At 39.7% G+C, this 14802-nt stretch overlaps 2 long non-coding RNA genes across 2 annotated transcripts; one reads left to right on the forward strand and one right to left on the reverse strand.

The window, feature by feature from the left end:
• Nucleotides 1-5071: 5071 nt before the first annotated feature.
• LOC138657868 (uncharacterized) lies at nt 5072-6853 on the reverse strand. The gene is made up of 3 exons (XR_011317228.1): nt 6746-6853; nt 6242-6431; nt 5072-5495 (listed from the first exon to the last, which is right to left on the reverse strand). It is a non-coding gene; the product is annotated as an uncharacterized lncRNA (long non-coding RNA).
• A 3951-nt stretch (nt 6854-10804) lies between these two features.
• LOC138657869 (uncharacterized) lies at nt 10805-12586 on the forward strand. Its single transcript, XR_011317229.1, has 3 exons — nt 10805-10912; nt 11227-11416; nt 12163-12586. It is a non-coding gene; the product is annotated as an uncharacterized lncRNA (long non-coding RNA).
• The last annotated feature ends 2216 nt before the right edge of the window (nt 12587-14802 follow it).

Raw genomic sequence — 14802 nt, forward strand, 5'->3', positions numbered from 1 at the left:
CTGTCTGCGGTCCCTCCTTCCACTAGGCCTCCACTGACCTGTCTACTGCTGCCCGTGTACTCCTGGAACCAATTATAAAGTGCCTACAGCCTGTCCAATTTTATTATGTTAGGCCTTCGAAGCCTGTCTGCGGTCCCTCCTTCCACTAGGCCTCCACTGACCTGTCTACTGCTGCCCGTGTACTCCTGGAACCAATTATAAAGTGCCTACAGCCTGTCCAATTTTATTATGTTAGGCCTTTGAAGCCTGTCTGCGGTCCCTCCTTCCACTAGGCCTCCACTGACCTGTCTACTGCTGCCCGTGTACTCCTGGAACCAATTTTAAATTGCCTACAGCCAGCCCAATTTTATTATGTTAGGCCTTCGAAGCCTGTCTGCGGCCCGTTCTTTCTACTACTACTACACTGACCAGTCTACTGCTGCCCGTGTACCCCTGGAACCAATGTTAAAGTGCCTACAGTCCAATATTTTTTTATGTTAGGACTTCGAAGCCTGTCTGCGGTCCCTCCTTCCACTAGGCCTCCACTGACCTGTCTACTGCTGCCCGTGTACTCCTGGAACCAATTATAAAGTGCCTACAGCCTGTCCAATTTTATTATGTTAGGCCTTCGAAGCCTGTCTGCGGCCCGTTCTTTCTACTACTACTACACTGACCAGTCTACTGCTGCCCGTGTACCCCTGGAACCAATGTTAAAGTGCCTACAGCCCAATATTTTGTTATGTTAGGCCTTCGAAGCCTGTCTGCGGCCCGTTATTTCTACTACTCCTACACTGACCAGACCACTGCTGCCTGTGTACCCCTGGAACCTATTTAAAAGTGCCTACAGCCCAATATTTTTTTATGTTAGGCCTTCGAAGCCTGTCTGCGGCCCGTTCTTACAACTACTACTACACTGACCAGACCACTGCTGCCCGTGTACCCCTGGAACCAATTTTAAATTGCCTACAGCCAGCCCAATTTTATTATGTTAGGCCTTCGAAGCCTGTCTGCGGCCCGTTCTTTCTACTACTACACTGACCAGTCTACTGCTGCCTGTGGACCCCTGGAACCAATGTTAAAGTGCCTACAGCCCAATATTTTTTTATGTTAGGCCTTCGAAGCCTGTCTGCGGCCCGTTCTTTCTACTACTACTACACTGACCAGTCTACTGCTGCCCGTGTACCCCTGGAACCAATGTTAAAGTGCCTACAGTCCAATATTTTTTTATGTTAGGCCTTCGAAGCCTGTCTGCGGTCCCTCCTTCCACTAGGCCTCCACTGACCAGACCACTGCTGCCCGTGTACCCCTGGAACCAATTATAAAGTGCCTACAGCCTGTCCAATTTTATTATGTTAGGCCTTCGAAGCCTGTCTGCGGTCCCTCCTTCCACTAGGCCTCCACTGACCTGTCTACTGCTGCCCGTGTACTCCTGGAACCAATTATAAAGTGCCTACAGCCTGTCCAATTTTATTATGTTAGGCCTTCGAAGCCTGTCTGCGGTCCCTCCTTCCACTAGGCCTCCACTGACCTGTCTACTGCTGCCCGTGTACTCCTGGAACCAATTTTAAATTGCCTACAGCCAGCCCAATTTTATTATGTTAGGCCTTTGAAGCCTGTCTGCGGCCCGTTCTTTCTACTACTACTACACTGACCAGTCTACTGCTGCCCGTGTACCCCTGGAACCAATGTTAAAGTGCCTACAGTCCAATATTTTTTTATGTTAGGACTTCGAAGCCTGTCTGCGGTCCCTCCTTCCACTAGGCCTCCACTGACCTGTCTACTGCTGCCCGTGTACTCCTGGAACCAATTATAAAGTGCCTACAGCCTGTCCAATTTTATTATGTTAGGCCTTCGAAGCCTGTCTGAGGCCCGTTCTTTCTACTACTACTACACTGACCAGTCTACTGCTGCCCGTGTACCCCTGGAACCAATGTTAAAGTGCCTACAGCCCAATATTTTGTTATGTTAGGCCTTCGAAGCCTGTCTGCGGCCCGTTTTTTCTACTACTCCTACACTGACCAGACCACTGCTGCCTGTGTACCCCTGGAACCTATTTAAAAGTGCCTACAGCCCAATATTTTTTTATGTTAGGCCTTCGAAGCCTGTCTGCGGCCCGTTCTTTCTACTACTACTACACTGACCAGTCTACTGCTGCCCGTGTACCCCTGGAACCAATGTTAAAGTGCCTACAGTCCAATATTTTTTTATGTTAGGCCTTCGAAGCCTGTCTGCAGTCCCTCCTTCCATTAGGCCTCCACTGACCTGTCTACTGCTGCCCGTGTACTCCTGGAACCAATTATAAAGTGCCTACAGCCTGTCCAATTTTATTATGTTAGGCCTTCGAAGCCTGTCTGCGGCCCGTTCTTTCTACTACTACTACACTGACCAGTCTACTGCTGCCCGTGTACTCCTGGAACCAATTTTAAATTGCCTACAGCCAGCCCAATTTTATTATGTTAGGCCTTCGAAGCCTGTCTGCGGTCCCTCCTTCCACTAGGCCTCCACTGACCAGACCACTGCTGCCCGTGTACCCCTGGAACCAATTATAAAGTGCCTACAGCCTGTCCAATTTTATTATGTTAGGCCTTCGAAGCCTGTCTGCAGTCCCTCCTTCCACCAGGCCTCCACTGACCAGACCACTGCTGCCCGTGTACCCCTGGAACCAATTATAAAGTGCCTACAGCCTGTCCAATTTTATTATGTTAGGCCTTCGAAGCCTGTCTGCGGCCCGTTCTTTCAACTACTACTACACTGACCAGACCACTGCTGCCCGTGTACCCCTGGAACCAATTTTAAATTGCCTACAGCCAGCCCAATTTTATTATGTTAGGCCTTCGAAGCCTGTCTGCGGCCCGTTCTTTCTACTACTACTACACTGACCAGTCTACTGCTGCCTGTGGACCCCTGGAACCAATGTTAAAGTGCCTACAGCCCAATATTTTTTTTTGTTAGGCCTTCGAAGCCTGTCTGCGGCCCGTTCTTTCTACTACTACTACACTGACCATAATATATCAGAAAAAAGCAATCAGGAAGCTTAAATGCCAATAAAAATATCAATTTTTATTCATAACAAAACATGATAAAAACCTTAACAATTCTAATAGTAACCAGTGGTGAGACATGTGACAGAATAATACTGTCTGCATACGGGAATATACCACAGAAAATAATACACATCAAAAAATGCCTAAGATAGTAACTCCAAAAATGTACAAAAAATATAGCAAAAAAGTACCTACATAGTAGTAAGTGTAGAGTAAAGCCCACATATAAATAATACTATATTAGAGAATTTATCATTAAATAATGGACAAATGAGGAGCCTAAATGGCTACAGACAGCATATAATACATGTACAAAATCGCTGTTTCTAATATATAAGGAGACCAAGTAAGTGTATGGACAAAATATCACCAGAATTACTGTCTCTGATATAGAAAAATAGTAGGCAAGTATATGGATAAAATGTCACCAATATCTATAAAGGAAAAGTTCCATAGAGTCTAAAATAGACTATGTAGTAGTAGAGAAAAGGGTCAATCTAATATACTATAAAGTATGCACATAGTGTCTGGCAAATAGAAAGCCCTATTCCCTCACACATGACATAGAGCGCATAATGCCGCTGTAAGAAAGGTGCATATAGTGCATATAACAGGCAAAAGGAGATAGTGCAAATAAGGGTATATTACCTGACCATGCAGACCAGTAAAAGGTCCCCGACGCGCGTTTCGCGGTATGCTTCGTCCAGGGGGATAGTCACAGCACATAGTGGCTAATGTGGGATGTTATATAGTGTGTATAATCAGTGGTGGCAGCGGTTTGAAATGGCGCTTGTTTCAACACGCCGGCTCGTACGTCACTGCCGGTCGGCGTCACAAGTGACCCATCCAATCCCCTGCCCGACGCGTCAGGACAGGGGGCGGAGTAAGCCACATACGGACGCGTCTCCACAGCAACTCAAAGCCGGGTGATATTCACAAGCGCACACCGCAGGAAAGTAAATATAAGAGGGATACTAAAGGGATCTACAACGCCTATCAAAACAGGATTAAGGGGAAAGAGGGGAAAAAGACAAAGTATCGCTAGATGTGCTAGCCCAAAACTACATCATAACAAAGGACCTTGTATGCATAGTGATAAACATTTATAAAGAAAAAGAAGAGGGAAACACTGTTCTCCTGTGTCTATTAATGAGGGTCACTAACATTCTATCTGAAAGTGAGAAATAACATCACCACAATAAGGGCCAATGTTAAAGTGTATTATCCAGTACATAAACTAGGGGGGTAGATGTTAATTAAATATGCTATCCCAAAGTGCTACCCATAGGACACAAATAGTTGCATAGGCAATAGAAAGAAAAAATCCTATGGAATATGCCTTAAAAAAGTGTTAAATATAAGAGTGTTGGAATAATAGTGTATACATATATATCAAATACAAAACATACAGTGAATAAAAGTATATTATGACATATATAAATAAAAATTTATATATAAAAAAGAAAAGAAACAATAAAGTAAAATTCTTGATAGAAGTAGATGCCAAATTCTGTAGGAAGTATCCCAAAATACAGAGCCAAGACACTGCAGATTCGAACAGAAATATGTAGATGAATAACAGGAGCTAAAAAACTAAAAAAAGAGACAATTAAAATCAAAATACAATAAAAACATCACTATAATAAAATACTACTACAAAAAAGGGGCAAAACTAAGCACCTCATTCAGACCACACGGCTGAACAGAATTGATTTTAGAGATCCACCGTGCTTCCATTTGTGCCAAAGTCTTCCTCCAATTTCCTCCTCTCTGGTCCACATATACCTTATCTATTCCAATTACTCTGAGAAGTTTAGCATTACAATTGTGGTGGGTTTTAAAGTGTCTTGGTACAGGTTTTAGCAGCGTCAAATCATCAATTCCCTCTGCATTAGTGATATCTCTAAAATGTTCTCTCACTCTGATTTTTAATGCTCTCGACGTTAGTCCCACATAAATCTTAGGGCATGGACACTGCGCATAATAAACTACTCCCACTGTGTTGCATGTGATATGCTGAGTTATCTTAAAATTTTTCTTACCATCACTTGAGGAGAATGCCGAAGCTGGAAGAATATTTGGACAAGCAATACAATTGTTGCATGGAAAACAGCCCCATCTTTGTCCTTTGGACCCAAAGGCCTTTTTAATATTAGGGCCTGCATAATAACTATGCACCAACTGATCTTTTAAATTACTCGATCTCCGATATGTGATGGATGGACACGTAGGTAAGTATTTTATCAAGTCCTTGTCAGTTTGCAATAAAGGCCAGTACTTCTTCAACACTTCCCTCATCTGACTCCATTGCTCGGTATAGGTGGATATAAATCTCACCTTTTGTTCTACTATTGGTTTCGTTTTAGTCTTCATCAGTGCAGAGCGTGTCATTTTCTTTGCTTTGTGGAGTCCTCTCTTTATACTGCGTCTCGAGTACCCTCTATCCTCAAATCTAGATGCAAGGTTGTCCGCCTGTTCAGAAAAAAACTGGTCGTTAGAGCATATTCGTTTAATCCTGATGAACTGTCCTGTAGGTATACCCTTAATTAAAGATTTGGGGTGCGAAGATGTAGCATGTAGTAAGGAATTCACTGCCGTGTCTTTTCTAAATACACTTGTTTCCAGAAACCCATCCGATCCCTTGGTAATTTGAATATCCAAAAAATCCAAAGACACTTGGCTGTACTTGCATGTAAGTTTTATATTCATGGTATTATCATTCAGGACATCTAGGAAAGCAAGAAGGTCCTGTTCTGAGCCCTGCCAAATCATGAGAATATCATCAATAAATCGGACCCAGAACAGGACCTTCTCGATATAGGCGATGGGGTTGGCAAAAAATATCTGTCTCTCCCAGTTGCCCATGAAGAGGTTAGCATACGAGGGGGCGAAAGCCGCCCCCATCGCAGTACCTCTTTGCTGTACATATATTGTTTCCTTAAAGATGAAATAATTATGCTCCAAAACAAATTTGAGCAAATCGAGGAGAAAACAAATCAAATTTCTATCCAAATCAGTAGTCTGCAAAAAAGACTCTACTGCCATGATGCCATGATGATGTTGTATGGCAGTGTATAATGATTCAACGTCTAATGACACCAACCACATGTCATCTTCCATGGGTATGCCATCAATTTTGCCCAATACATCTCCTGTATCTCTAATATAAGAGGGTAAGTTGCATACCAAGGGCTTTAGATAAGAATCCAGATATTTACCGATTATTTCACATAAACTTCCGTTTCCTGACACGATAGGTCTTCCAGGTGGTGTAGACATATTCTTGTGGATTTTTGGTGTAAAGTAAATACAAGCCAATTTTGGATACATCGGAATTAAATTAGATCTGAGCTCCTTGGTTATTACTCCTTCCAGAAATGCTCTCTCCAAGATGTCCTGTAATTCACCCTGGAAGGTAAGAGTAGGGTTAAACGTCAATCTTCGATAGCAGTTAGTGTCTTTCAGTTGTCTAAATGCCTCTTTTTCATACATCTTAGTGGATTGGATAACAATATTTCCCCCTTTATCCGCGGGTTTGATTATTATATCCCTCATCCCTTTCAATTCCTTCAGTGCTTTTCTTTGATCTGCAGATAGATTATCTTGCACTATTTTATTCGGAATTTCCCCAAATTCTTTAGTTACAAGCTTTACAAATAGATCTATATTGGGATATAGGTTCAAAGGGGGAAATTTTTTGGGTTTGGGTGGTACAAACTTACCCATATTTGTAGTTTCTCCTTGTTCTCCACTGAGTTCTTCCAAAGTCCTAATCATCTCTAAGTCCTGTTCTGTCCATTCCATTCCAAATTCTGATTTACCATGCAATTTTTTAAGGACCAATTTGCGCGCAAATAAATTGAGATCTGTTATCGCTGAGAAAGAGTCAAAGGGGGAAGTTGGTGAGAAAGTTAGACCTAGGCTTAACACTTCTAATTGTGGTTGTGTTAATTGTATTTCAGATAGATTAATCACCTGAAGTTTTGCTTTACCAGAGTTGTCAGCCCATTTGTCTCGTCTTCTATAGCTGTCATTTCTCCTCTTATTCATATTTCTCCTCAGATTGTAAATACGATTCGTTGGCACACTATCATTCTCTCTTGATGACATAGATGAGATAGAAGATGCTCTAGAGCTACTATCTTCTCTATTGGTACGATTGCTTTGCCATCTGTATACCGTACAACTCTTAAAGTCTTGGAGATCCCGCTGAAATTTTTTCATTTTAGTGTCTTTCACTTCTTTTTCCCATGATGGAAATTGGGCTTCAATATCTTTGTTTAATGTCTCCATTTCTAATGTCGTCAGATTTTCAGATAGCTTTTTGCGTGTATCTTCAATATCTGTGTCCAACTTATCCAAACCTTTCTTATTGTTGCCAATCAATAGCTCCATTAGTGATCTAGAGCAAAGATTACAGGCTTCCTCCCACCTTGTTCGAAAATTTTCTTCCTCTATAGGGAAGGAGGGCATGATCCTCACCCTTAGTCCTCTAGGTATAAGACCTTTGGCTAAATATTTCTCTAATGATGCCTTGTTCCACCAGGTGCGTGTTCTCTTTTTCAAAAGAGATTTAATTGAATTTTTTAGATCTGTTTTTTGCCCACTTTCAATAGAACCATTCTGCACCGTGTCACCACTGAAAACAGTATCCATGCATGATAGCCAAGTCTGATCCCTGGCTTTAATATCCATAATGGCCACACACTGTAAACAAAGTACAGCAATCAAATCATTAACCCAATACTAGGCCTAAATAAAGAACGGCACTTCCAAAATACATAATATATCAGAAAAAAGCAATCAGGAAGCTTAAATGCCAATAAAAATATCAATTTTTATTCATAACAAAACATGATAAAAACCTTAACAATTCTAATAGTAACCAGTGGTGAGACATGTGACAGAATAATACTGTCTGCATACGGGAATATACCACAGAAAATAATACACATCAAAAAATGCCTAAGATAGTAACTCCAAAAATGTACAAAAAATATAGCAAAAAAGTACCTACATAGTAGTAAGTGTAGAGTAAAGCCCACATATAAATAATACTATATTAGAGAATTTATCATTAAATAATGGACAAATGAGGAGCCTAAATGGCTACAGACAGCATATAATACATGTACAAAATCGCTGTTTCTAATATATAAGGAGACCAAGTAAGTGTATGGACAAAATATCACCAGAATTACTGTCTCTGATATAGAAAAATAGTAGGCAAGTATATGGATAAAATGTCACCAATATCTATAAAGGAAAAGTTCCATAGAGTCTAAAATAGACTATGTAGTAGTAGAGAAAAGGGTCAATCTAATATACTATAAAGTATGCACATAGTGTCTGGCAAATAGAAAGCCCTATTCCCTCACACATGACATAGAGCGCATAATGCCGCTGTAAGAAAGGTGCATATAGTGCATATAACAGGCAAAAGGAGATAGTGCAAATAAGGGTATATTACCTGACCATGCAGACCAGTAAAAGGTCCCCGACGCGCGTTTCGCGGTATGCTTCGTCCAGGGGGATAGTCACAGCACATAGTGGCTAATGTGGGATGTTATATAGTGTGTATAATCAGTGGTGGCAGCGGTTTGAAATGGCGCTTGTTTCAACACGCCGGCTCGTACGTCACTGCCGGTCGGCGTCACAAGTGACCCATCCAATCCCCTGCCCGACGCGTCAGGACAGGGGGCGGAGTAAGCCACATACGGACGCGTCTCCACAGCAACTCAAAGCCGGGTGATATTCACAAGCGCACACCGCAGGAAAGTAAATATAAGAGGGATACTAAAGGGATCTACAACGCCTATCAAAACAGGATTAAGGGGAAAGAGGGGAAAAAGACAAAGTATCGCTAGATGTGCTAGCCCAAAACTACATCATAACAAAGGACCTTGTATGCATAGTGATAAACATTTATAAAGAAAAAGAAGAGGGAAACACTGTTCTCCTGTGTCTATTAATGAGGGTCACTAACATTCTATCTGAAAGTGAGAAATAACATCACCACAATAAGGGCCAATGTTAAAGTGTATTATCCAGTACATAAACTAGGGGGGTAGATGTTAATTAAATATGCTATCCCAAAGTGCTACCCATAGGACACAAATAGTTGCATAGGCAATAGAAAGAAAAAATCCTATGGAATATGCCTTAAAAAAGTGTTAAATATAAGAGTGTTGGAATAATAGTGTATACATATATATCAAATACAAAACATACAGTGAATAAAAGTATATTATGACATATATAAATAAAAATTTATATATAAAAAAGAAAAGAAACAATAAAGTTTCTCTACTACTACATAGTCTATTTTAGACTCTATGGAACTTTTCCTTTATAGATATTGGTGACATTTTATCCATATACTTGCCTACTATTTTTCTATATCAGAGACAGTAATTCTGGTGATATTTTGTCCATACACTTACTTGGTCTCCTTATATATTAGAAACAGCGATTTTGTACATGTATTATATGCTGTCTGTAGCCATTTAGGCTCCTCATTTGTCCATTATTTAATGATAAATTCTCTAATATAGTATTATTTATATGTGGGCTTTACTCTACACTTACTACTATGTAGGTACTTTTTTGCTATATTTTTTGTACATTTTTGGAGTTACTATCTTAGGCATTTTTTGATGTGTATTATTTTCTGTGGTATATTCCCGTATGCAGACAGTATTATTCTGTCACATGTCTCACCACTGGTTACTATTAGAATTGTTAAGGTTTTTATCATGTTTTGTTATGAATAAAAATTGATATTTTTATTGGCATTTAAGCTTCCTGATTGCTTTTTTCTGATATATTATGTATTTTGGAAGTGCCGTTCTTTATTTAGGCCTAGTATTGGGTTAATGATTTGATTGCTGTACTTTGTTTACAGTGTGTGGCCATTATGGATATTAAAGCCAGGGATCAGACTTGGCTATCATGCATGGATACTGTTTTCAGTGGTGACACGGTGCAGAATGGTTCTATTGAAAGTGGGCAAAAAACAGATCTAAAAAATTCAATTAAATCTCTTTTGAAAAAGAGAACACGCACCTGGTGGAACAAGGCATCATTAGAGAAATATTTAGCCAAAGGTCTTATACCTAGAGGACTAAGGGTGAGGATCATGCCCTCCTTCCCTATAGAGGAAGAAAATTTTCGAACAAGGTGGGAGGAAGCCTGTAATCTTTGCTCTAGATCACTAATGGAGCTATTGATTGGCAACAATAAGAAAGGTTTGGATAAGTTGGACACAGATATTGAAGATACACGCAAAAAGCTATCTGAAAATCTGACGACATTAGAAATGGAGACATTAAACAAAGATATTGAAGCCCAATTTCCATCATGGGAAAAAGAAGTGAAAGACACTAAAATGAAAAAATTTCAGCGGGATCTCCAAGACTTTAAGAGTTGTACGGTATACAGATGGCAAAGCAATCGTACCAATAGAGAAGATAGTAGCTCTAGAGCATCTTCTATCTCATCTATGTCATCAAGAGAGAATGATAGTGTGCCAACGAATCGTATTTACAATCTGAGGAGAAATATGAATAAGAGGAGAAATGACAGCTATAGAAGACGAGACAAATGGGCTGACAACTCTGGTAAAGCAAAACTTCAGGTGATTAATCTATCTGAAATACAATTAACACAACCACAATTAGAAGTGTTAAGCCTAGGTCTAACTTTCTCACCAACTTCCCCCTTTGACTCTTTCTCAGCGATAACAGATCTCAATTTATTTGCGCGCAAATTGGTCCTTAAAAAATTGCATGGTAAATCAGAATTTGGAATGGAATGGACAGAACAGGACTTAGAGATGATTAGGACTTTGGAAGAACTCAGTGGAGAACAAGGAGAAACTACAAATATGGGTAAGTTTGTACCACCCAAACCCAAAAAATTTCCCCCTTTGAACCTATATCCCAATATAGATCTATTTGTAAAGCTTGTAACTAAAGAATTTGGGGAAATTCCGAATAAAATAGTGCAAGATAATCTATCTGCAGATCAAAGAAAAGCACTGAAGGAATTGAAAGGGATGAGGGATATAATAATCAAACCCGCGGATAAAGGGGGAAATATTGTTATCCAATCCACTAAGATGTATGAAAAAGAGGCATTTAGACAACTGAAAGACACTAACTGCTATCGAAGATTGACGTTTAACCCTACTCTTACCTTCCAGGGTGAATTACAGGACATCTTGGAGAGAGCATTTCTGGAAGGAGTAATAACCAAGGAGCTCAGATCTAATTTAATTCCGATGTATCCAAAATTGGCTTGTATTTACTTTACACCAAAAATCCACAAGAATATGTCTACACCACCTGGAAGACCTATCGTGTCAGGAAACGGAAGTTTATGTGAAATAATCGGTAAATATCTGGATTCTTATCTAAAGCCCTTGGTATGCAACTTACCCTCTTATATTAGAGATACAGGAGATGTATTGGGCAAAATTGATGGCATACCCATGGAAGATGACATGTGGTTGGTGTCATTAGACGTTGAATCATTATACACTGCCATACAACATCATCATGGCATCATGGCAGTAGAGTCTTTTTTGCAGACTACTGATTTGGATAGAAATTTGATTTGTTTTCTCCTCGATTTGCTCAAATTTGTTTTGGAGCATAATTATTTCATCTTTAAGGAAACAATATATGTACAGCAAAGAGGTACTGCGATGGGGGCGGCTTTCGCCCCCTCGTATGCTAACCTCTTCATGGGCAACTGGGAGAGACAGATATTTTTTGCCAACCCCATCGCCTATATCGAGAAGGTCCTGTTCTGGGTCCGATTTATTGATGATATTCTCATGATTTGGCAGGGCTCAGAACAGGACCTTCTTGCTTTCCTAGATGTCCTGAATGATAATACCATGAATATAAAACTTACATGCAAGTACAGCCAAGTGTCTTTGGATTTTTTGGATATTCAAATTACCAAGGGATCGGATGGGTTTCTGGAAACAAGTGTATTTAGAAAAGACACGGCAGTGAATTCCTTACTACATGCTACATCTTCGCACCCCAAATCTTTAATTAAGGGTATACCTACAGGACAGTTCATCAGGATTAAACGAATATGCTCTAACGACCAGTTTTTTTCTGAACAGGCGGACAACCTTGCATCTAGATTTGAGGATAGAGGGTACTCGAGACGCAGTATAAAGAGAGGACTCCACAAAGCAAAGAAAATGACACGCTCTGCACTGATGAAGACTAAAACGAAACCAATAGTAGAACAAAAGGTGAGATTTATATCCACCTATACCGAGCAATGGAGTCAGATGAGGGAAGTGTTGAAGAAGTACTGGCCTTTATTGCAAACTGACAAGGACTTGATAAAATACTTACCTACGTGTCCATCCATCACATATCGGAGATCGAGTAATTTAAAAGATCAGTTGGTGCATAGTTATTATGCAGGCCCTAATATTAAAAAGGCCTTTGGGTCCAAAGGACAAAGATGGGGCTGTTTTCCATGCAACAATTGTATTGCTTGTCCAAATATTCTTCCAGCTTCGGCATTCTCCTCAAGTGATGGTAAGAAAAATTTTAAGATAACTCAGCATATCACATGCAACACAGTGGGAGTAGTTTATTATGCGCAGTGTCCATGCCCTAAGATTTATGTGGGACTAACGTCGAGAGCATTAAAAATCAGAGTGAGAGAACATTTTAGAGATATCACTAATGCAGAGGGAATTGATGATTTGACGCTGCTAAAACCTGTACCAAGACACTTTAAAACCCACCACAATTGTAATGCTAAACTTCTCAGAGTAATTGGAATAGATAAGGTATATGTGGACCAGAGAGGAGGAAATTGGAGGAAGACTTTGGCACAAATGGAAGCACGGTGGATCTCTAAAATCAATTCTGTTCAGCCGTGTGGTCTGAATGAGGTGCTTAGTTTTGCCCCTTTTTTGTAGTAGTATTTTATTATAGTGATGTTTTTATTGTATTTTGATTTTAATTGTCTCTTTTTTTAGTTTTTTAGCTCCTGTTATTCATCTACATATTTCTGTTCGAATCTGCAGTGTCTTGGCTCTGTATTTTGGGATACTTCCTACAGAATTTGGCATCTACTTCTATCAAGAATTTTACTTTATTGTTTCTTTTCTTTTTTATATATAAATTTTTATTTATATATGTCATAATATACTTTTATTCACTGTATGTTTTGTATTTGATATATATGTATACACTATTATTCCAACACTCTTATATTTAACACTTTTTTAAGGCATATTCCATAGGATTTTTTCTTTCTATTGCCTATGCAACTATTTGTGTCCTATGGGTAGCACTTTGGGATAGCATATTTAATTAACATCTACCCCCCTAGTTTATGTACTGGATAATACACTTTAACATTGGCCCTTATTGTGGTGATGTTATTTCTCACTTTCAGATAGAATGTTAGTGACCCTCATTAATAGACACAGGAGAACAGTGTTTCCCTCTTCTTTTTCTTTATAAATGTTTATCACTATGCATACAAGGTCCTTTGTTATGATGTAGTTTTGGGCTAGCACATCTAGCGATACTTTGTCTTTTTCCCCTCTTTCCCCTTAATCCTGTTTTGATAGGCGTTGTAGATCCCTTTAGTATCCCTCTTATATTTACTTTCCTGCGGTGTGCGCTTGTGAATATCACCCGGCTTTGAGTTGCTGTGGAGACGCGTCCGTATGTGGCTTACTCCGCCCCCTGTCCTGACGCGTCGGGCAGGGGATTGGATGGGTCACTTGTGACGCCGACCGGCAGTGACGTACGAGCCGGCGTGTTGAAACAAGCGCCATTTCAAACCGCTGCCACCACTGATTATACACACTATATAACATCCCACATTAGCCACTATGTGCTGTGACTATCCCCCTGGACGAAGCATACCGCGAAACGCGCGTCGGGGACCTTTTACTGGTCTGCATGGTCAGGTAATATACCCTTATTTGCACTATCTCCTTTTGCCTGTTATATGCACTATATGCACCTTTCTTACAGCGGCATTATGCGCTCTATGTCATGTGTGAGGGAATAGGGCTTTCTATTTGCCAGACACTATGTGCATACTTTATAGTATATTAGATTGACCCTTTTCTCTACTACTACATAGTCTATTTTAGACTCTATGGAACTTTTCCTTTATAGATATTGGTGACATTTTATCCATATACTTGCCTACTATTTTTCTATATCAGAGACAGTAATTCTGGTGATATTTTGTCCATACACTTACTTGGTCTCCTTATATATTAGAAACAGCGATTTTGTACATGTATTATATGCTGTCTGTAGCCATTTAGGCTCCTCATTTGTCCATTATTTAATGATAAATTCTCTAATATAGTATTATTTATATGTGGGCTTTACTCTACACTTACTACTATGTAGGTACTTTTTTGCTATATTTTTTGTACATTTTTGGAGTTACTATCTTAGGCATTTTTTGATGTGTATTATTTTCTGTGGTATATTCCCGTATGCAGACAGTATTATTCTGTCACATGTCTCACCACTGGTTACTATTAGAATTGTTAAGGTTTTTATCATGTTTTGTTATGAATAAAAATTGATATTTTTATTGGCATTTAAGCTTCCTGATTGCTTTTTTCTGATATATTATGTATTTTGGAAGTGCCGTTCTTTATTTAGGCCTAGTATTGGGTTAATACTACACTGACCAGTCTACTGCTGCCCGTGTACCCCTGGAACCAATGTTAAAGTGCCTACAGTCCAATATTTTTTTATGT

Source organism: Ranitomeya imitator, chromosome 1 (assembly GCF_032444005.1).
Source record: "Ranitomeya imitator isolate aRanImi1 chromosome 1, aRanImi1.pri, whole genome shotgun sequence".
In the NCBI taxonomy this organism is placed as follows: Eukaryota; Metazoa; Chordata; class Amphibia; order Anura; family Dendrobatidae; genus Ranitomeya; species Ranitomeya imitator.